Source organism: Ochotona princeps, chromosome 1, assembly GCF_030435755.1.
Source record: "Ochotona princeps isolate mOchPri1 chromosome 1, mOchPri1.hap1, whole genome shotgun sequence".
NCBI lineage: Eukaryota > Metazoa > Chordata > Mammalia > Lagomorpha > Ochotonidae > Ochotona > Ochotona princeps.
This window is the reverse complement of record NC_080832.1, coordinates 79,695,226-79,712,673: the sequence shown is the minus strand read 5'-3', so window position 1 is coordinate 79,712,673 and position 17,448 is coordinate 79,695,226. Positions and strand designations below refer to the sequence as shown.

At 37.0% G+C, this 17,448-nt stretch overlaps 1 protein-coding gene and 1 pseudogene across 1 annotated transcript in view; one reads left to right on the top strand and one right to left on the bottom strand.

The window, feature by feature from the left end:
* LOC101517548 (ER membrane protein complex subunit 2-like) overlaps positions 1–8,377 on the bottom strand; it is a 95,726-nt pseudogene extending 87,349 nt beyond the window's left edge.
* MEI4 (meiotic double-stranded break formation protein 4) overlaps positions 8,241–17,448 on the top strand; it is a 163,846-nt gene continuing 154,638 nt past the window's right edge. Inside the window, exon 1 of the mRNA XM_004580543.2 lies at positions 8,241–8,605. The gene's annotated coding sequence lies outside the window, so the exon portion shown is untranslated. The remainder of the gene's footprint in view (positions 8,606–17,448) is intronic.

Genomic DNA, 17,448 nt, shown 5'->3' with positions numbered 1-17,448 from the left:
CCCTTTACCTCAGATACATGATGGAAACAATATGGACATAATAGTATTACCCACTTCCCTATACCCCCTGAACTTTTTTTTTTAACCACAATTAACTATGTAAAGATTGTCAACAACAATACAACAACAAAAAAAAAGAATTTCTGATGAGCATACAAGGGTCCTGAAATCCTTTTCCAGGCAATAACTGCAGGGAATTTTTTGTGCAATGAGTTGAGTTGTAAGAAACAAAATGAGGATTCAGGTATATCATGAGTCAATTAGCAAAGTACAACTTCTTTTGATAACATTTATAAGGGATACGAATTGGAATTTTTGTTTTGTTTCAAAAAGATAACAGTTTAGAATTACCGACAGATACACTTTGATACACATGCAGGCCTGCGCCTTTAGGCCACAGGTCTGGAGCAAGGCACTTCCCCCAAACACTGTCTATTTTTCTTGACGTAACTTCACAGAATTCAGCTGTTATGTTACTTTTTCCAATTAGTCACATCTACCATCTTTCTTTCCTACTGATTGTGGTATTCATTCCTACGTTGCCCATAGTGCCCAGAGTTAGGTACCACTAAAACATGACAACACTTAAAAGTTTGTTAACTTGTCTGTTTCCTAAAATGACTATGAGTTCCACAGTGACAGTTCCTTTAGTGTTTGCTCAGTCTTTTGAATTGAAATCATAGATGTCCAATTTGTATTTCAATATGGATAATTAAGAAATGACTATCTGACTTTCCACTTCTCCAATGCCCCTTGGCATGCTAGTTTCTTGTGATAATTCTAGAAATCACTAAAGCACCCTAATTATGCAATTCATTTATAAAAGCATTTAAAGAAAAAGTGCTACATTAAATTCAATGAATTTCACATTCATTCAGCATTATGCTTTTATAAAATATTTTTCTTGGTATATGCCTTTTTTTTTTAAAGTAGTGAGTATGGAAAAAATTTCTATTTTCCTAGAAAAATAGCAGCTAATGTAGAGATTACACAAAAGGAAAGGTAATTTTGGTAATCTGAAACAAGTTGAAATTAATAACATATTCCAAAGAACAATTCGAATACAGGATTGATAGGAATTTCCAACAGTCATTTTGAACAAATTCTGTAGTTTTGAGAGGTAAAGTCATTTACTCAGAGTTAAAGTGCAACAAGTGGTAGAATATTGATAAATGCATTGTCTTTCCCAAATTTCACAAATGCTTCAAAAGTACTAGAAGCAACATGATTTTAGCTGCAAGTTAGCATTAGAAATACCATATGTTATTGCTTAATAACAAAAAGGTGGAAAAAATTGTGTTACCATTTGTCTGATCATGGTATCTCTCCTGCCAGGTAAGTATTAAAAATTATGTTACCATTTGTAATGCAAATTCCTTATCCTGTAATAAAGCAATACTGCTAGAATCCAGTGAATTTCTCCAAGAGCGGTTGGCATTTAGGTCATAATACTACCTAGTAGGTATATTTAAAATTGGTATGTTCCAGACAATATTTGAGGTCCTGTTGAGAAATCATGTCTTTTAATATAATACAATTGTCAACATTTCCATTTTGCAAAACTAAAATGTAAAATGATCAGAAGCAAAATTAAGAGCTCAATTAGTTCATGCTTGTAATTACTATCCTATATTTTTTCAAAGTAATAAAAGTGAGAAATGTATCTCATTTGATGAAGAAATAAATTTGTTGCTGGATAAAATGACAGTTGGATTTTTCTCTCTTCCTTAGTATGTATTTTCCCAGCAGTTCTATTTAAGACAGTTTAAATATCCTGATGAAATCATAGTTTTTTCCAGGAAAATAATTACTAAGTTTTGTCTCCCCCAAAAAATCTAATTTTATTACACATTTAATTTTCATTTCCACTTATTTGAAAGACAAAGCTACAGAGATTGGAAATATGAGAGATCTTTTCTATTTGCTGATTCCTTGCCCAAATGTGTATAACAGCAGAAAGCTAGGTCAGGTTGAAGCAAGGAGTTCAGAATCCCATCCAGGTCATCCTAATGGTGGCAGGAATTTTAGGATGTGAGCCATCATCTGAAGCATCCCAGGATGCATTGGGAGGATGCTGAATCAGTAGCAGAGTTCTTGGGACTAAAACCGGATGCTCTGATATGAAATATACTCATCTGCCATAACCCCTGCTCTAACATTTCATTCAAATGTTTTGTACATTTGAATTTCCATAACTAAGTAGGACCAGTATAGTTTCAGGCTTAAAATTCCCCTGTTGCTTAAACTGCATTTTTTCTTAATGTTGATCCTTTTGGTATTTGGCTCCGAATATTTCTTAGCATTTCTTTTGAATTCTTATGTTCCTTTGCATTTAAATTGAATTCTTTAAATGTACATTATTTTCCTAGCATCCTTCTTACTTTGCCTTTCTTCAGTAGCATGTGTTGTTTCAGAAAGGTACAGCTAATCCAGCAGCAACTGAGCAGTCTGTGCTTCCATGACCTATGAAGCCCCTTTTGGAATTGCTGATTTGCCTCTGTGATTTATAGCATCAGCCCAGACCTCACATTTAATTGCTATCTTAATAGAGCATTCTTATTCTTTAATGGACTGAAAGACCATAGTGTAAATAATTTTAGCGGTTTAGTCTAATTTGTTTTCAATATCTTTTCATTAGTTCAACAAAACTTTGAACTCTGCATTCCAAACACAAAAACACACTGAAGTATTGTTCTGTAGGGTTTTTTTTATGATTATTAAAGAATGATTATTATTGGAATGGGAAGATTTACAGAGAGCAGGAGAGGCAGAATGATCTTCTGTCCCCTGGTTCACTCCACAAGTAGCTGCAACAGCCAGAGCTGAGCTGATCCAAAGTCAGGAGCCAGCAGCATTTTTCAGGTCCCCCACTGCTTTGGACCATTCTGTACCACTTTCCCAGGTCACAAGCAGGGAGCTGCATGGGAAGTGGAGCATTAGCTATTAAGACATTGCACTGGGCTCTGGAGTGTTATTCTGAAAAAACAACAATAACAAGAAAACAAAACAAAATGAAACAAATCCCTAAAAACTGAGTTTACAGACAAGTACATTAGGAAAAATACATGACAAAAATTGTTCATGTTGCAAACAGATTTCATTTTCATGTTTCTTCCAAAATGCCTAACATTTCAATGCACATTCAAAATTAAAATTTATAGCAAGATTCTTTTAAATCTCACAATGCAAAGCCCAGTGCAGTAGCCTAGTGGCTTAAGTCCTTATTTTTGCATGCCTAGGATCCCATATGGGCATTGGTTCAAATCCTGGTGACTCTGCTTTTCATGCAGCTCCCTGCTTATGGCCTGGGAAAGCAGGCCTAAAAGGATGGCCCAAAGCTTTTGGATCCTGCACCTCTGTGGGGGACTCAGCAGAAGCTCCAGGCTTCAGATCGGTGTAGCTCAGGTCGTTGTGGCTGCTTGGGGAGTGAATTAGAGGATGAAAAATCTTCCTTTCTGTTTCTCCTCTATGTATATCTAACTTTCCAATAAATATAAATTAAGTAATTTTTAAAAATAAAATTCACAATTATAAACATTCGAATAAAGTAGCATACTTTAAATGTATAATTATTTTTTATAGTATTTGTTTTTGAGTATGTTAAAATATTTAAAGATGTTCTATTGACAGAGAAAAGGAATAGCACCTACCAAAACCAAATGCAAATGTGGAGAATGTCCCCATAAAACAGCAAAGCAAGACTAAACAACAATGAACAACCCATTGTTAAAATGACAGGATCAAATCATTACCTGCTGATGCTAGCTCTGAATGTAAATGACCTAAACTCATCGATCAAGTGAACAGATTAGCAGATTGGGTCAAAAAGCAAAACCCAGCTATTGTCTACGGAAGACACATTTCACCAACAAAAATATGTGGAAACTAGAAGTGAAATATGGAAAAAGATATTCCAGGATAATGGAAAGAGAAAAATCACTGGTGTAGCCATTCTTATATCAGATAATATAGACTTTATCATAAAAATATTACTGGAGGTGAAGAAGGAAACCACATAATGATCGAAGGATCCATTCAGCAAGAAGAGATCACCTTACTAGATTCTTAATGATGTTTTCTTTTACATCTTTAGTTTTACTTGGTTTTTCTTACTTTTTTTTGCTAATCTGGCTAAATGTTTGTTTCACTCATTTTCTTAAAAAATGGCTCTTTCTTATTGCAATTTGTAGATTTTTATTTTCAATTTATTTTTATTTTTGCTATGATTCTATCATTTCTTTTTTCCTGGTTCCTGTTTAAATAAATCCTTGGGATGCATTATTATATCATTTATTTGCAATATTTCTATTTTTCAAAACACCTAATGTTATAAATGCACCTCTCAATACTGCTTTTTCCACATCTCATTGAATCTTATATTTTCGTGTTTATTTCTTCAACAGTTTTTTTTTCCTTATAAATTTCTACAGTGACACATACCTTAATATAGTAGCATCTTTTTCATCAAGAAAGCTCTGGTTCTATTTTTCATTTCTTTATTGGCACATTGGTTATTCATTAACAGTATTTAACTTCATGTTATTGGAAATTTTCTATTTTTCTTCCTGCTGTAGATTTTGTTTTATGGCTTTTCATTTTAGGGAATGTATAGTAACTGTATAGAGACTATCATATTCTGATATGAATATACAATGCACTATGCATCTCTACTTCCAAATCAAATATGGGTTAACCATGAAACTTAAATGTATCTTGACAGTAGGATGTTGGACTCTCTGCCATTGTGCATACCTGTAATATCAGGATATGCCTAAATAGCAAAATGATGAACATATTACTGCTTATGAAGGACTATACTATTGTAATACAGGGAAAACCAGTAGGTGGGGGAGGAGTTTTGGGGAGGGAAGTGGGGAAATAACAGAGCCTATGGAACTATATCATAGATTTATTTTTTAAATACATAAAATAAAAAGAGAAATAATTCATGAAGATCTATTTACTTGCCATATTAATATCTCCCCTTCTTACAATTCTAAATTTTAAGCTTCAAAATCAAGTATTTTTAAAATATATACTTCTTATTTTTTACACATTTCATAAGCTTAAACACCTTCAAGCTTTCACTGATTTTGCCTTTTTAAGGCAAACACATCAGTGAGATTGCCAAAAGCTGAGGGAAAAAAATCTTGCAAAACAGCATGAGAAATATGCTGGTAATTTAATAAATGACAGTGTAAATTACTAATTTTGAGATCAGAGTCCTTTAACCATCATTGATAGTGATGTGTAGGATTCTGTTAATTATGCTAATCCTAATGATCATGAATTCACAGTCTGTTGAGATTATGTTAGGCTATTAGACCAATTTGAAGGAAATATTCTGATTGGAATAAAGAACTGGGTATCAGTATGAATATGAACAAGAAAAGAACTGAAAGGTTATCAGATACCAGGTTAGCCAGTAGACTGACATGAAGAAGTTGTAGAACTGACTGCTTTAGACTGAAAGACATAATTAGAACATTCTGAAAAGGGAGTTCCTGTGAGGGTTCCTCAAATATGAATTGTGTGCAATAGGTGAAAGTACTAGCTCTACTGTCCACAGGCTGAAGTTCTTGAATATCCTTGAATGTATCAGTTGGTTGAGGTCAGTTTCCTCACTCTAAGAATGGAATTAAGAGCAGAGACATTTGACCCATAAAAATTTTGTGAAGATTAAGTCAGTCAGGCAGTCTGTGATTACCCGGCACTGTGAGTATATTGTTTAGAACTAATGGTGAAATTTTGTTTTCCTGATTAGGATACAGAATTACTGAGAACAGGAACTTTCTTATAAATGCAGACTTTCTAGCATAACAACATTTGTTAAACTACTGGATTGAACACAGGGCACCTATATTTCTCTTCCATCATTCTAGGAATTAATACTTCCCTTCTTTGTACTCAAAGAGTACATTATAAAATAGGAAAAACTAGTTCAATTTTAAAAGAACCATTTCTTAACATCAGATTTTTAAAAAAAATCACTTCACACTTAGATTCAGTATTTTTCTATATTCTAATCTTTATGATTAAACTAGTGATTTCAAAGTTAATATTGTTCCTAAATACATTTTTAAACACATGTTACCCATTTCAATTGTTTTTGGGTTATGTTAACTTGCTTTAGCATAGGTTTTCTATTTTTCACAGATGTAAAACATTTTCCTTTGCGTTTTATTTGGACCCTAAAAAATATACAAGATAATCATTAATAATTTTTACTATTTACATATACTATTTACATATAGACTGACACTGCATTAATTTTTCTCTCGAAGTTGTTACAGGAAAGAAGTAGTGATTTTTAAGACATTCCATTATGCTTATGTACTCATTCATTTTCTAACCCTTTGCATTTAAATGTCATGAATAACAGGAAGACTAAAAGACCTCAAGTTCACTTTTGTACATTTTCACCTCCCTCTGCTCTTAATCAACTCCTTGAGAAAAGTGGTTTAAATCAGGCTTACACAGCTGGACCATGGCACTTTTAGAAAGGCATTTCTAAAAGGCATCGAATTGAATCCTTTAATGTACCTGATTGCTTACTATAGTCTACTAGGGAAGAGTGGGACAAAAACGAGTACAAAGGTTTCTACAGTTTTCTGACTTCTTTTCTACTTTATAACTTTTTAAAATTTCATAATCATTTTATTGTCAAAAGCCCAAAGATAACTGTAAATGTTACTAAAGTTGACAGTAACATATGTGAGACTTGATGAAAAGATAAGACTATATATCCGAGCCAAGTTTACAGTTTTCTCATAAGATTTTAGTAAATGCCCTGTAGTTTCTTGGCTTGTTTACCCATTTTTTAATTACCAGACTGTGTACTGTTATAGGATAGTGAATATGCTTCACTCTCTGCCTGGCAAATAATACTTCAATCCAATTTGCTTAATTAACGAATCCAAATGTAATTTCTCAGACAGAGCCACACAATGCAAACTTGCTACGTTTTCTCTGCTTAACTCTTGATTATCAGAGATGAACTATGAGGACTGCATTTTACATTTCTCAAATAAGAACTGAAAAGATAGTAAGCAATTAATTAACACCCATTAATTAGAAGCACAAGATGATTCAGTCTTGGTTAACCTGAAATGTGCCTCTGCACGACTAAGGAAGAAAGACAGATGAAACAAAATACAGTTGGCATAAGATGGCTCACTCGCTCTAATGGGAGATGGTTAGAGCAATGCTCTTTCGTAAGTTAAAGAAGTTTGCAATGATCTGTTCATGGAATGGATGTCTTAATGAAGGTTAATCCACTTAGTTAACTAAATCCATTAGACTTCATTCTGAAATGCATGCTATTTTATGAACATGTGTTAAGACCTCCACCCCAAAACAAAGAAGCACTACAGAAAAATTTAACAATAACTACTGAAAAATCTGGAGAATGCTTGGCATCTAGTTGGGATCGTAACACATAAAGAGAAAGGTAGACAGCTGTAAGGAAGAAAAAAGATTTAGAGTACAAATAAAAATACATCACGAAAGGTGGAAAAGTTAGGAAAATTTTTGGTGGTGGTGATCAATCTTTCAAGAAACAAACAAAAAAGTTCAGAAAATCCGTTAGGATTTATTTTTATTGGAAAGTCAGATCTACAGACTGAAGGAGAGACAGAGAGGAAGATCTTCCATCTGCTCACTCACTACCCAAATGGCAGCAAATGGCCCCAGCTTAACTGATTTGAAGCCAGGAGCCAGGAGCTTCTTTGGGTCTCCCATGTGGGTGCAGTATCCCAAAGCTTTGACCCATCCTTTGCGGGTGCTTCCCCAGGCCACAAGCAGGGCGCTGGATGGCAAGCGGGGCCGCTAGGATTAGAACCAGCACCCATATGGCACCTGTGGCGCATGAAGGCGAGGACTTTAGCTACTAACCTACTGTGCTGGGCCCAGAAAATCCTCTTTATAATTACTCTTCCGGTAGTTATGGAAGTTACCCCGCCTGCACCCCATTTCCTCATTATAATCAAAACAAAGTCCCTTGAAGGAGTCTTCCCCACTCACACATTTTTTTTCCTCCTCGGGGCCAGCGCTCCAGGAGGGGCACTCTGTGGGAGAGCCCGCCTTCGCCCTCGGGCCTCTGAGAGGAAGTCGGAGCGGGTGGGAGGGGGTGGGACTTCCTGGACTCCCTGAGGTGCAGGGCCCTCTGGGGCTTGTGGTCTGGGGCGGCCAGTCGGCTGGCTTCCTCGGGGCGGCCGGCCTGCGCTCTGAGTGAGTGACTGCATTTCCCCGGCTCTCCTGCGGGGTCGCACAGCGCCTCCCGCCACGCGGCCATGGACGCCTGCCTTGGCGCTTCCATGCCGCCTGAGGGCGCCTCTCCCTGGCTGCCAGCGGGGACGGACACCGAGGAGCCGTCCATTGTGTCTTAGCTCCTCTGCCTGGGTGTTCAGTCACGCAGCCACACTCGTGGCCCTGGTGGACCACGCGTGTCCTTCCAGTACTCTGGATTCGGAGCTGAACCCATGCTCTTCGCTCTGTGGTACGGTTTGTGAGCCCGCCCACGGCTGGAGGTTACTTGCTTACCTAATTAGATTGCATCTACCCTGGATCTCCTGAAGCATAGGCCACGAGTTTGTGGATTTCTCTGGTATGTTCCATGTTTCTGAACATGTGCAGGCCTGACTTGACCTCCCACAGAATTCTCGAGGTGTTCTGGAGAGGCAGAGCTTTGTGATTCGAGACTTGTGGTGGGACTGCAAGTCCATTCATTGAAAGATCGGTTTTGATCGCCCTCAATGTGGGAGGTCCTCTGTCAAGTGTTGTTAGCGACCAGGATGGCACAGGTACAGGCTTCTCTTGTAAGGATCTGACACACTTGCCTGTGAGAAACATTTCGGGAACTAAAAAGGGAGACTGCAAGAAGAGTCCGTTAAAGGGGCGCCGGCATGAAGCAGGTAGCCGTTTAAGAGGGTTGGGAAACGGGCAAGGGAGGGGAAAACATTGGAGTTGGTGGACTAGAAGCCAAGCATGTGTAGAGAAAACAATGTTTTGGTGTCCCAGGAAATGTTTCTGGAGGAGTACCTGGGACTGAATTATGAAAGGTATAGTTTGGTATCACAAACGGCCATTGTGAATCTGAATTCCCTCAGGAGCCACAGATGACGAAATGTGTAGTTTATGAATGTTAACATGCACCTAGTGCAGAAAAAAAAATCCTCTGTGATATGGAGACTGCATGAATAAGGTACACTTTTCAATAGTGCTAATGATGTCAAATCACCATCACTGGTTACTTTCCTGGGCTTGTTTGATCTGCTTCGTTTTTCCTTTTCCTTTATGAAACTGAGATTTGCAGTGTGTAGAGTGATTGTTATGAGACTGAGACATTTGGCAGAGATTTAATATCCATCATTCTGCTTATATCTGAGAAGACTTACTGCTTCGGACAGGTTTGAGATGATGTGTAATATATACGTATAATTTGGTGACTTTCATGTTGATGATTTTCTGAGTAGGACAGTGGGCTACAACTGACTTAATTCAGATCTGAAACTTGAGAATGGATGTCAGGGACATAAATGTACATCTCTGAGCACGAATTTTTTGAAATGAATAACACTTAGGGTATTATTACATGGATAGCAATGTTTTGGAGGCCTTGTTAATGATCAGGAAATGTTGCCTATACTGTGTTTTTAGCACGTGTAAAAAATGTTCGAAATTCAGTGGAGACTGTGGTGAAAATCAGAGAAAATATTTTATTTCTTGAATAGGGTATGTATGACAGAGTTATTGGACCAAGTCACTTTGAAGTTTTTATTTTTTTGGGGGGCTTCATTGTAGGTGTTTGAATGGAAGGAACTGAGAGAGCCATTAGAAGAAGGGTAATGCATTCATAAAGACAAAAGATATTAATAGTTTGAGAAAAAGAGAGGTTTTTTTTAAAGATTTCTTTATTTTTATTACAAAGTCAGATATACAGAGAGGAGAGACGGAGAGGAAGATCTTCCGTCTGTTGATTCACTCCCCAGGTGACTGCAACAGACCGTGCTGCACTGATCCAAAGCCGGGAACCAGGAACCTCTTCCAGGTCTCCCACGCGGGTGCAGGGTCCCAAAGCTCTGGGCCCTCCTCAACTGCTTTCCCAGGCCACAAGCAGGGAGCTGGATGGGAAGTAGAACTGCTGGAATTAGAACCGGCGCCCATATGGGATCCCGGGGCGTTCAAGGCGAGGACTTTAGCTGCTAGGCCACGCCGCTAGGCCCAAGAGAGGTTTTGTTTTTGTTTTTGTTTTTTTTTTTTTCTGTTATGGGGGTAATCAGGGAAACGGTGCTGCTGAAGTCACTAGGACGAGATGCTACACAGAATGGAATGGCCAATTAGGGTGTCATTTGTGACCCTGTTAAGTACAGCTTCATCAGGTGGAAGTTGCTTTTTTAAAAACTTTTGAATCTGGGAACAACAGAGTAGGACCTAATATTGAATTAGGAGTTAGGGTAGAGGGATAAATGGTGAAAAGGCTTAAAGGTTGGTATATCAGCAGTGCATATTAGAATATTGCTTATGGTGTGTGTAGATGGGAATTATGGGCTGGCTGTTATTTTTTAGGAACATATCACATAATTGCCATGTCATTCTAATGCATCAGAATCACAGGGGTCTAGTTTGGTTTTTATTCTACTTGTTATTAGATTAGATAATATTGTTATTAGATCAGATCATGTATATATATATTTTTTTTTCTGTGCTCATCATGTGTTGGTCACAAGCATTTCAGTTCTGAACATACAGGTGATGGACTCAATGGAGCTCACTTACCACTGAGGCCGAAATATTAAGTGAGGAATTATTCACTGCAGTTGTGGTAACTGATAGAAAAGAGGAGTGTGCAGCAGAAGGAAGCGCCATGGCTTCAGCTGTAAAAGGAATTTGTATCTAGCTGGTATCTCAGAAAGACCACCCTTAACAATGTCTGCCCGTCCTTCCCTTTGCTGCTGTTATTCTGCCGTCATTTGTTTGGTGGCTTTTTTTTTTTCTGCTCACTGCAGAGTTCAGTATTCCCTTTTGAATAAATGAAATGTGTTTTACTAACAGTTCAGTGGGGTGGGAATATTTTCAAGATCCAATGCTTTCCAAGGATCTTTCTCAAAATGTATCTTGCTATGTTACAGAGACTAACTGAGAATTCTGTGACCTCTTGATTTTATTTTTGCCAGACTGAGTCCTGTTAGGGGAGAAATGGGGTTTTAGAGTGGCAAACTGATGATCAGCCACAGTTACCACAGGCTTAGACTAGTAACTCCTTGGGAGAAACCATGAGCAACACAGGGCCTGTCACTTCTTATTAGGGGTTCTAGTAACTACCAAGGCAAGTTCTTCCTCTCTTTGTTTGCTTTCACATTTGAAATTTTAATACTCTTCGAGTCAAGTGATTGTGGAACAAACGTCAATTCCTGTATCTGCAGGAATGCAAAGGTGCTATTGCAGTTAGGAATTTGTGTTTAAATAGTATGTGAGGATCCACTAAATGCTTTTCTTTACTGTCATTTTAATAGTTCAGTTTAAAAACATCCTAAAATTACCTGTATAAACTTGGTGTGATTTAGAGAAAAGGGTCTTTCTTAAAATTGGGACTTCTGGGCCCAGCACATGCCTTACGCGCACCGAGACCCATATGGGCCTTGGTTCTAGTTTCTACTTCCCATCCAGCTCCCTGCTTGTGGCCTGGAAAGCAGTGGAGGACAGCCCAAAGCCTTGGGATCCTGCACCTGTGTGGAAGATTCAGAAGAAGCTCCTAGCTCCTGGCTTTGGATTGGCTTAGCTCTAGCTGTTGTGGCCACTTGGGAAGTAAATCAGTTGATGGAAGATCTTCCTCTCTGTCTCTCCTCTCTGTATTTCTGACTTTCCAATAAAAAAATATTTTTTAAAAAGTGGGACTTCCATGGCAACAGAAATGCTCTGATCATTCAAAAGATTATGTATAAAAAATGTTAACATTATCTGGAGAGAATAATCTGTTAGTAGATGATAATTAGACACATAGTTCTTTTAACTACGTTAACAGTGAAAGAACAAAATATAATCAAAACTTATAATGGTGTGAATGCATTCCTGAAAAAGCCAACTGCTTTTATGATGACTTGTAAGTAGGAATGCTCTATGAATGACAATCAGAAGATCCAGAAAATATTAGGTTTTATTTAGAGCAAGGGTCGATTTTTAGTTCAGTGCCAGAGTGTAAATATTTCAGGCTTTTCAAGCCAGACTGTTTCAGTTGAAGCTACTCTGCTCTGTAATTTCAATGTAGAAGTGGGCCATCTAGATCTGGCCTGTGGGTCATAGTTTAAAATGCAAGAGGAATATGGTCCTGCTCTGTTTTTGCCTCCCCACCTTTGCTTGTTTAAGTATTTGTCTTTAATGACTTATTTTACCTTTTATTGTTGCATTTATGTTTTAAAGGCTTTTTATCATTAGTTGTAAGAGTTTACAAATTACATCTCTGTAGAGCAAGATATGATCTCATTTTCCAGCTTATTTTCCAAAATATAAAAAGTGTAATAATAATTCTTCTCTTACTTTTGGGGACAGAATCAAAGATGTTTTGTTGAATCTCCTATTAAAAATAGCCATCTTAAGAAGAGACATCAGTTAATTCAGATTTTCAGCATCTTATTCTTTTTTTTTCTGAATATTCACTCTACGCTTATGCTCATTATTATGATGCTTGTAGTTTGGAAATAAAATGTATTGAAATACAATTGTTTTTTGGCTAATTATTACTTAATTGAATTAAGGAAACATTCTAAAGCAAATTCTAAAGTATATAATTTATTTAAGCCAATTTACTTATTTTTAAAGGATTTTTATTTTTATTGGAAAGTCACATTTACTGAGAGAAGAGAGAGGAAGATTTTCTGTCCAATGATTCACTTCCCAAGTGGCCACAATGGTTGGAGCTGCACCTTTCCGAAGCCAGGAGCCAGGAGTCTCTTCTGGGTCTCCCACACAAGTGCAGGATCCCAAGACTTTGTACCGTCCTGCACTGCTTTCCCAGGCCACAAGGAGGGAGCTGGATGGGAAGTGGGACCACCAGGATTAGAACCAGCGCCCATATGGGTTCTTTGTGAGTGCTGGTGAGGACTTTAGCCACTAGGTTACTGTGCAGGGCCCTATTTAAGCTAATTTTATAATGAAAGTCCAATTTATTTTTGGGTCTTGAAAAGATCTCTCAGTTTATTTAATTCCTCTTTCTGATTTATTCAGTCAGCTCGTTTCTCATTCATTTGTGGTTAGATTTATTTTACCACATAGAACTCTGGCAAATAAATCCACTTGTATATAATATGCTTTAGTAGAATCTAAATGAGTAAAAGAGTGAAAACAAAGCTTTAAAAAGGAATTTTGATTATTGGTGGGAAAAATGTGATGTTCTTAACGTTTCTTTCATTGCTAAAAAAAATGTATTTCAGAGGCTCTTGTTGATTGCTCCTTTTCCAACTCCTTCCTTCTGTTTTCATGAATAGCTTTCTCCTGGAAGAGTAAAAAAATGAAACAAAGCATTCTTATGATTTTGTTAAGGTTTCCAAAATAGGCTTTATAGTAGTTGATAATCATCGCTTCTCGGTCTTTTGGCTAATATCAAGTATATAACAGAGGATTATTCATGATCTATTTCTTTTTGTGTGTGTGTGTGTGTCTCCTAGAATAATGAAAGCTCCTTTTTTCTCTTCTGTGCTGTTTGTACTTTATCTACAGTTCTATTAGTCATGCATTGGTTTTGCTTTGTATTTTCCTATTTATCTGTCTCCCCCAGTAGATTAGAAATGCCAGAAAGAAGGGATTATCTCCACTGCCTGGCATAACCAATAAATGGTTCTGAATGGTTTGTTGACACAATATAAGTTTCTTATGATAATCTTTGTTTTGTAGCAGTGCAGAAAATTCTTAGTTCATAACAGGTTGCTTCTTTCTTAAAGATTGTTCTTTCAATAACATAGTCTCCCCAAAAGTCCACTATTATGAAGGTAAGTTTCATTGGCTAACGTAAAGTATTTATCTATTGTCTATGTATTTTATGACAACCCAGACAATTGATAACTAAAAATGAAAAACTCTATAAGTTCAAGTAGCTATTGTATATTAATTAATATTTTAATTAAAATATTCTGTGGCACATCTTCACTACATTGGTACTGTTAGAACATTAGTATTAAATAATACAAAAACTCCTGGTTAGTGTTCCTAAAAATATAACTATTGCATAATATTACTGAGAAAGATACTGACCGAGAACACATGGTCAGGAGCTAATTCTTTAAATAATTAACACAACTATCTCATTTTCATCAGGCTCAGCTAAGAAATAAGGAAACAACTCCAGAGATTAGTTCAGGTGGTCTAAATAAATATTTTATCAACGTGATTTTGTATTTTGTGATTTCCAGTAATTTTTGCATGTGTTGCTGACTGGTTTCCATCACTTTATCGACCTAAGGTTGGTATCACATTTAGAGTTTCCTTCACCTGCCCTCTATCTTTCCAATCTGGCAACAGGCCCAGTCGTTTTACAAAGGTCTCTTGATGCCAGGAAAGTCAGGATTTGCTCTGCTATCTCTGTGCTGTTTGTGCCTTTTCAAGACATATTTGAAATGCTTTTTCGGTTGATTGATAGAGAGTATTAGTCTTTCCTGTGTCACTAGTTAGTCTTTTGAGAAAAAAAATACACTAATATCTGTGGGTACTTGCCTTGGAATTATTGAGCCTTTGTGCCTGTAGTGTGCATGTGCATGAGTGCTGCGGTGCCAGGCTGATATGATCATCCAGGTGGGTATAGGATGACCACAGGGTCATTTTAAGCTGCCGAGCCCTATCCAGAATGCACTTACTTCCTGTTGCAGAGCAGAGGAAGTTTGTATTGTGGACAGAACATATACAGAAAATGCATATTCAAAACAAGTTAACTGAGTAGCCCTGAGAAAACTGCTGTCTTTAAACTTCAGCCTCTTGGCACTAATACTAAATTCCACAGCACAGAATTATTTAAATGAAGCAATTACATGAAGAAATAAAGGAAGTGAAAGAATAGCACTAGTATGCAGAGGTGTTTAGAAGGTGTTTGTTATCTTTCCCTTTGAGGCTTAGGATTCTCAATACTCCAGGAATGCTCTCGGAATTTCTGATGCTTTGCTGCTAGCCCTGTGTTCTACACAGGTCATCATATTTGCCCTGATAAACTTTACTAGTTTCTCATACTTTAAGTATTATCATCATTATGAAGTTTGTTTATTTAATTTGTTTTTATTGATTTTCTGCCTAGAATTAATAGTTTTTTTTTTATGTGAGCTAGTTCCCTTCTGTCTTCACAGCTCTGGAGGTTCAAGGAAATGGTGCTGGTATAGGTCATTTCTGGTGAGGGCTTTTAGGGCTACATTTTATCATGGTGGATACTCTCATAGTAGGAAAACCAAGAGACAGAGCTCACATGGTGAGACAGGAAGCCAGAGTACAAATCAGGGGTCCAGCTTACTTTTTTATAATAACTTGAGAAAAGCTAATCAGCATCCTGTAAGAACTATATCAATTCCTCTCTGCCGTCTCATGCTTGCTTTACCAAGAACCAGGCTTTTCACATAGAAAAAAGTTTTTGCGGGTTAAACTCAAATTTCACCCCTTATTATGATCCTTAATGAATAATTGAGCTTGATCTGTGGTTCAATACTAGAAATGATAAAGAAGGTGGCACAGGTACCTGCCTCTGATGAGCTCTCTTGATGTCTAGCAGATAAAAGAGGCCCCCAAAGGACTGTTGATACTACCCTTTATTAAGACAGTCCTGGAGTGCTGACAGTGGAGACATAGAAGCATTAAACAGAGCTCAGGTTGAGGGAAATATACTGTAGATTTCAGAAAAAAAAAAAAAAAAAAGAGCTGAGTAGAAGGTGAGTAGGAAGTCTCCAGAGAGCTGGCCTTGTGTCAGTAGTGGTTTAAACTGCTGCCCATACTGCCGGTATCCCACATGGGTGCTGGTTTGATACCCAGCTGTTCCACTTCTGATCCAGTTCCCTGTTAATGTGCCTGGGAAAACAGCTCCCTGCTAATGTGCCTTGCCTGATTACTGTTTTATTTATTTGTTTGTTTGTTTATAGATTTAATTTGTATGAAGTGAGAAAAAATTAGTGCATCTCACAGTATAGATTTAGGAACACAGTATTACTTCCCACCCATGTTCCTACTCTCCCTCCTGCCCAAGCAGCCACTCTTCCACCTCCTTCCCTATTTTTCTTTTTTTTTTTTTAACTTTCACAATGATATACCCTCAACCCTCAGTTCACTTCATAATCATAGGCTTAACCCTTCTTATGTAAATAATTTAAAAAATCAGCAAGTAGACAAAAAACAGTTTCCTCAAGAGTCTAGACAACAGCTGTTAAAAATACTCAAATATCAAAATGTCAATTTTGCTCGTATTTAAAGTTGCAAGCAATCTTTACCTTCTCATTTCTTCTTGCCAGAATCTGGTTTTTTAGAATTTTTTATCAGTCTAAAATACACACATTTTATTTGCTTACAGTAAGATTATTTCCTCTGAAAATAAGACAACGTAAGTTTAATTATTTGTTTATTTTCATCACTGCTATATTTTTAGAATACTGCATGTCAACATACCAAGTATTTGTCAGATAAATAGCCCTCCTCCTTCCTTCTTGACACCCACACCCCGTCCTCCTTTGTTTTTGAGTTTTTGAGATTACATTTTAAATTTATATTACAATGAAAGTGGTTAACGCTTCATCAGATGAATTTAACAAGTAAAAAGCAAAAAGGCCTTAGTTTAGTGGGAATATAGGCAACGATTATAAGCAGTAATTGAATGAAAAACATTATTTCTGTCATCTACAGTAAATTTTAAAGTGATCAGAGGTCATTAAGACTGTTCTATTATAACTTTAAAATACTTATATATATATATTATTTTTTTGAAAGGCAGTGTTACAGAGAGAGAGGAAGAGAGATAAGAACTTTCATCAGTTAGTTAACTTGTTAAATGATCACAGTGGCCAGGCTCTGCCAGGATAAAGCAGAGTCAGTGCATTCTACTGGGCCTCCAGTATAGGAGCAGGTGCAGATCACTTGAACCATCTTTTAGGGCATTTTCTGGCACGTGAGCGAGGAGATGGATCAAAAATGAAGTGCCTGTATGGGATGCCAGCTATGCCACAATGTAGGCTCCTGGCAAAACATTTCACCCACTGGTTTGACAAAGGTATAAAATAAAGTATTGCAAAGCTGTGTTTGCAACAATATTGATACACACAGGTGTCTAATTTTATTTTATTTTTTCCTTTTTCTTTTTTGATTTTTGACTCTCTTATGTAAGGGAGAATGTATGGCACTTGTCTTTCTATGTCCCACTTGTTTCACTTAACAGGATATCCTGTAGCTCATCCATTTTGATGCAGACAGTAAAAATTTATTATTCTTTTTAACTAA